Below are 6,661 nucleotides of genomic sequence, written 5' to 3'. Positions count from 1 at the left end.
TAGGTAAATATTTTTGCTTTAAATTATCAATTGTTATGACAAATGATATAATAGAGCTATAATATAGCTATTTTATGCTTTTATTTGTAAAATAACGTCAAGTTTGTTAGAGCTGTGAATAATTTTACATTTTACATATTAGTGGCATCACCACTCTACCTCCTCTTTCTATCTTTCATTCTACTGTCAACTCTACTGTCGTTGGCAAAAATAGGAGGATATTGAAGTTAGCGAGAACGACAACTGTCGGCCTGCAGTCGTGTAGTCGTGCAGCTGTCAAAATAACAGTGCCCATAAGAACGTGTGTATTTTTATATTTGACAGATGTAGTTTGCAGTCTGTCGCGCTCTATGTGTTCACCACATTAGCACAATTGTGCAAGCTAACTTCACACGTACGCTTACGCTCTATCATTCAGTCGTTGTCGAGCCAGAAACGAATTAACATCACAGTATATATAGTAGATAACCTTTTCGTGGTAGCTTTGTGAGGGGTGAATAGCTGCCATCTTGGATTTTCAGAGGTAGCAACGCAGTGCTGTATATATTGAGGCAGTAAATACTTAGCAAATTTATTCTAATAAATAACAAAATCTATAAATATTGTTGCTTAATATAAAAGGAAATTGATTATAAATGACATATACTTACTAATATTTGATTTAAACGCCATAGTGTCTCATGTTTCGCCCATAAAAATATCATTTACTGATAGTGAGATATTCATTATGTAGTGAGTTCTTATTAATAAAAAACAGCGCTATTTTTAGATTTCTCGGTGGTGAGTTTTCTTCTGAATGTATTTGTTTACAATTGACAGACAACAACATAAAACGGTTTGTATTCGTAAGTTTTTGAAATATTATTACCAATAATTTTAATTTAGAAAGAAGATATTTAGGCATTTGAAGCTGAATTTTTAATACATCGTTCTAATTCTCATCCGTATACTATTTACGATAAAACTGATAGAAACGGTACAATATTTATTTCTTTATAAGTATGTGAAATTGCATATAAATTTTTGAACTATTAATTTTTTTTCAGTCCCGTCACGAAATTTCATTGGAAATACCCTAAAAAAAAATCCCTGAAAATTTTAGCCCTTAATATTAACATTAAGAACTGGACGAAAGCCTGTAAAAATTTTCCATAGAAAATACACTACAATCGTTAGTTTTTAGCTTTAAATTCCTACAGATCAGAGGTATTTTATGGCATCGCTTTGACTTTAGACGCATATCTCAAAATTGTTCACTCTACAAAAGTGCCCAGAGCAACAAAGTCGTAACTCACAACGGCGAGGTAGTACGGGGCTCTAAAACAGATTTTTTTCAAGAATTTCGCATTTTTTTTGTATATATCTCGTAAATGATACAAAAATATGTTCTAATGAATATAAACTTTATTATTAACACTAATATGTATTCTTATTAAAAACTTCGACATATCTTTCTTTTCAAACTCAATTTCCAGTTGATGTTTTCCTATAACGGCTAACGAGTTGTCAATTTGTATATGTCAAACGACAAATTACCACCCAGGATTGTATCCTACTGCATGCAAACATTTAGAAATACTTGAAGCGTGTTTAAAAATTGCACAAAAAAAAAACAACTGATTTAACATTAAACAACAAGTAATATCCCAATAAAATTGAACAGATATGTAAAGTAATTCAATATAATAACTTAAATAACGTAAACACTTGCATTATTTTATATCTTTTAAAGTCTCGATCATCAAAATTTAAAATTTATATGTTGTTTAAATGCTAACACAACACCCTTATTACCATGAAAGTAGCAAAAAAAGTGCAACACAACACCCTAAGATTTTCTAGAGGTGAGTATATGTATGTAAACAAAGAAAAGGTTTATTACTGTATATACTGAGATTAACATCACGCAAGACTATAGTGCAAAACCAAATATGCCCTACGAGAAATATTTTAAGATTCTAAATGCCTTTGGTGCCATGCAATGCCTTTATTTTCCAAGTCTTTTAAAGATAATAGGGAATATATCCTTAAAAGACATTTTGTTAATTTTCATTATACTCTTAATTATTTATAAAATTTGCATCATTTTAATTTGTGCTCACCAACACAGTGACAGATCCTTTCATGCCGACCACTGATCTAGAGTCTAGATTCTAGACGCTTTCACAAACTGTACCACTGCTGCTTGCTTAAACTGCTCACTCTCTATTGCGCTTAACAAAGCAAAAATCACTTCAGTTTCTTTTATTATTTTATACCATGTTCAGACCGAAAATTTAAAAGATTAGATTACATTTAAGCATTTCATAACCCAACAGTGTTCTTACTGCCGTTGAAAAGATTAAAAAACAGCTGTTTTTGCCATTCAAGAATTTACATCGCTCAATATTTATCAAAAGAAAACATTGTCATATAGTATTTTGTAATAAAAGCCGTATTCTTTTAAATATATTCCATATAATAGAAATAATGGATGCATTTTTTCATTTGTTAAGTCGATTTTCAGATGAAATTAGATTCATTGCCTTAAAAAAATTTGTTTGTTTACATTTTTTCCTTTTGTAGTGTCTAAATCTGCTGTGTGTGTGCAGATTTCCAGTGCTGACAAGTAGATTGCGCAAAATCAGAGTCGCACAGAGAGATTTAGCGTGGATCAGTTTGAAGTCATTTCAATGAAGTGATTTGGAACTGTCATTTTTATATGTCGAAATCTTGATAAATTTTTAAGATTAGTGGGATAATCCTTTCAACAGCCGAAATCGTGTGATTAAGTGTCGGTCTGAACATGATATTAGCTTGCACACGCGAAGGGGTTTGCATCTGACACCACTTGTGGGAATAATAATGTATTTAAACACTTTATTTAATATTTTCAGAAAAAGATTAGTTTGTTTTTATTTCTCTTCTTTTAACTTATAAAAATAGTTTGACACTTTGTTTAGTATTCCGGAAAAATAATAACTTGTTTATATTTTAGTAGTTTAACACTTTATTGAATAATTATGGAAAAAAGTAACTTGCTTATATTTTTCTTATTTCAAGAGTACGCGTAAGTTGAATGTGAAGTCTCAGAATAGTGTGTGTGTTTCTTTTTAACCGTCGCTGTCTTATGTCCGTTTCGTCAAGTTCGTTTATTCAGTGTGTATGTTAAGGGTTGCACGCGTGCGCAGGTCAGGTCAGGGTTGCAATCCCACATATATATACATATATATGTATTTTAGCTGTATTTCGGATTATGACATACGTGATCGTGATAAAAGAAAAATATTCGGTTTTTGGCTCATGGGAGCTATCAGCAAATAGTGGGAAATAATTTTCAAATAGGAATTGCGCAGCCCACTGTTTCGTTGATTTTAAAGGAAAGGCTCCCAATTTTGGAATTCACTCTTTGCAGTGCCTGGATAAAAACGGACATAAAGGAATAAATAACAAAAAGGAAATTTTTCACAAGATCCGGAATGTAACGGGGCATCTCGACAGGATAAAATCTATGTCTTGCTAACTGTATTGCGGTGCCTATTGCCTGTGGAGACTCCACATTGCTTATGGTTTACAATATATCGCAAACTAATTCGTATGCTATATATCGTAATCTATAAGCTGTCACTTCAGCAGTTTGACAGCGCAGTTTTCATTTCTATGAAAATTTTGAAGAGGCAACATATTCCATTTGCACATATGCCGACGGCATTTTCATTTCGGTAATATGAAAATTAGTAGAGCGAGTATTGAGACGGTTGTGTTATATTATAAAAATAAAGTACATTTTTAAAATAACATTTTTTCAAAAAATTAATATTTAGTTTAATATTGTTAATATACAGAAAAATTATGCAAATTGGGTTGGGAATAAGCGAAATCTTAAATGTAATAAACTTATACTAGCAAAAATCAAAATATCATTGCTCGTTTTAAATTTATTATTTTAATTGGTATATAAAATGTATGCCACAATTATTACATAGTAGTCCAAAAATATGAATTCTTATTTGTCCCAGAAATACATTTGTAAACAAAAGGATCTTTATCCTTTTTTTCCACATAAAAGGGCTCAAAACATGCGCTACATCAGCTACCTACTCAAATGCTACCTTCGCAAATGATAAAATAAATTTTTCAAGAGCTCAAAGCATGCGCTACATCAGCTCAAACCTACCTACCCTATGCCTTTGCGCAAATGATTATCTTATGATAACAAATGCCCACATACAGATTTGGCAATGGCAATAGCAATAGATTTGACAGTTAGCAAGACATAGATTTTATCCTGTCGAGGTGCCCCGTAATGACCAAATGTGTTTGGTTGCGTTGATGAACGCATGTTTTGATTATTGCGCCGTGCGAAAACGCGAAAACACACATTTGTATTTAAATATAAAGGCATTTTACAGCATGAATGCGATGATTGTAAGTAGCAACTAAACAAATCACTTATAAATTATTATTATTTCGTTTTAACAAATCATTTTATCAGGCGTGCGATCAGAATATGGTGATAAGACGTGTTTATTCAAGGTATGGAAGACCTAGTCACATCTCATTTGTGTGGAATAATAGCCCATTAAAAACATATTTTGAGCAAACATACCAAACAGAAGATAACAATTGGTTTACTTAGGTAACTACAATTTATATGTGCATGTACATACATAATTACTAAAATTAAATTTCTTTTATCCACCACACGAGTATCTATGGACGGCTTTCCGAAACGCTTTATCAGTAATAGCGGAATTAAATTTTAATAAAAAATATGCAAAGGAAAGGAACGTAGTTGAAAGGACAATTGGAGTGCTAAAATGCCGTTTTCGTTATATACAGTAGCAGACAGTGAAATCCGGACAACCCGTCGGTTTGTATTTAAAGCACGATTGTAACCGACAAGTGTAATTTTTAGCGGAAGGGTTTATTCTTTCACTTAAATTAGTGCTCTGAACACGTTTTATAACAACTTTTACTTTTATTTTTCAATAGTTTCAAAGTTTATTTCGTGCTCGTGCTTGGTTAAAGCTCAAATATGCCAAATTAAAAAAAAAAATATGCGAACTGCCGAAAAGTAATATTTTGACAATTCCGGAAATTAGTAATGGAATTGGCTTCAGCAAATCTTCCATCGGCGAATTTCTAAAAAATATCGATAAAACCAAGTCTCTTAAGAGAAAAACTGGCTATGCAGCAAAGAAGAAGACAAGATCTAGGACATATCTGGTGATACGTTCATCAGCTTGAGGGGTCGCGCAAGAACTGTTCGTCGAAGGCTTCAAGAGGTTGATTTGAGCGCCAAAAATTGGACTAAACTTGATTGGCGAAAATAGTATTTTTAGATGAGTCTAAATTTAAAATTTTTTGCAGCGACGTTGTGCCCTGTTGGCAGAGTTCTCAGTTCAACTGTTTATTCAAGACTTATTATACAAAATGGATTTCATGTTTCAGTAGTTATATATGTTACATATACAATATAGTGTATTCATATGGAATATATAACTTATTCGTATTACATTTCCGGACAAAGCCCTCTTAGGAAATATATTACTTGTTACATTTTCAACACTCTTTCTCAAGTAAAATATTTCTAGACGTTAATATTTAAGACCAAGCATTTCTACAAATTTAACATGTTTTTGTTTTTGCAAATTTTTAGTAAAAATATCAGATACATTTTCATTTGTTGAAACATACTCTTACTCTATTTCTCTACGATCAACCACATCTCGAATGTAATGATATTTTAGCTCTATATGCTTGGTTCTCTTATGAAATATAGGATTCTTCGAAATTTGTATTGCGCTTATGTTGTCGGCTTTCAACAAAATTGGCTCTTCGGAACTGCAACCTACTTCCTTCAATAAGCGACGAAGGTATACTGCTTCTTTTGCTGCTGTGCACAAGGCAATGTATTCTGCCTCAGTGCTACTTAAAGCGACGACATCTTGCTTCTTGGATTGCCAAGAGAATGTACTGCCAGCTAGAAAGAATGAATAGCCGGTGTATGACTTCCTGTCTGTATTGTTGCTTGCCCAATCTGCATCCGCGTAGCCTTCTACCGGTTTGTCACTTTTGTGATAATAAAGCTTTAAATCTACGGTTTTTGATAAATACCGTAGAACATTCTTTGCGCCAGCTTCATGTTCGGAATGAGGATCATGGTTTCTTTGAGCCAATAAACTAACTGCATGCATTATATTAGGACGTGTTGAAATCGCTAAATACATTAAAGATCCAATTAAAGACTGATAGTTTGTTATGTCCACCTTGGAGCAGTTCTTATCGTTACAGCTTATCTGAAAACCAGGATCGAGAGGTGTGCTTACTGGACGACATGAGTTCACTCCGCATACACTCAACAACTCTTTGATGTATTTTTTCTGACACACAGAAATCGCACCTGTTTTACCCTCACGTTCTATTTCGAAACCAAGAAAGAACTTTAGTGTATTACCATCATGTAATTTATTTATTTATTTATTTACAACAGTTTACACAGCAATAAATTACAGCATAAACTTTAAAATGACACTAGCTGCAAGGCTTTCAGTCATCGTTTTAATACTAAGTTTTGTTGCTTAAGTTCGTAGTACTAGTAAATAATTATGATATTTTAACTATGATATCTTAAACTATGCTAAATTAGGTTAAGGATGTTATTATCTTTAAGGAAATT

General features: G+C 32.4%; 1 long non-coding RNA gene across 1 annotated transcript; it reads left to right on the top strand.

Moving 5' to 3' along the window:
- Nucleotides 1-4,175: 4,175 nt before the first annotated feature.
- Nucleotides 4,176-6,534, top strand: LOC126763996 (uncharacterized). The gene is made up of 2 exons (XR_007667752.1): nt 4,176-4,407; nt 4,475-6,534. It is a non-coding gene; the product is annotated as an uncharacterized LOC126763996 (long non-coding RNA).
- The last annotated feature ends 127 nt before the right edge of the window (nt 6,535-6,661 follow it).

Source organism: Bactrocera neohumeralis, unplaced genomic scaffold (genome assembly GCF_024586455.1).
Source record: "Bactrocera neohumeralis isolate Rockhampton unplaced genomic scaffold, APGP_CSIRO_Bneo_wtdbg2-racon-allhic-juicebox.fasta_v2 cluster09, whole genome shotgun sequence".
NCBI classification, from domain to species: Eukaryota; Metazoa; Arthropoda; class Insecta; order Diptera; family Tephritidae; genus Bactrocera; species Bactrocera neohumeralis.
Note: the sequence above shows the minus strand (reverse complement) of the source record. Positions and strands in the feature narration are given on the sequence as shown.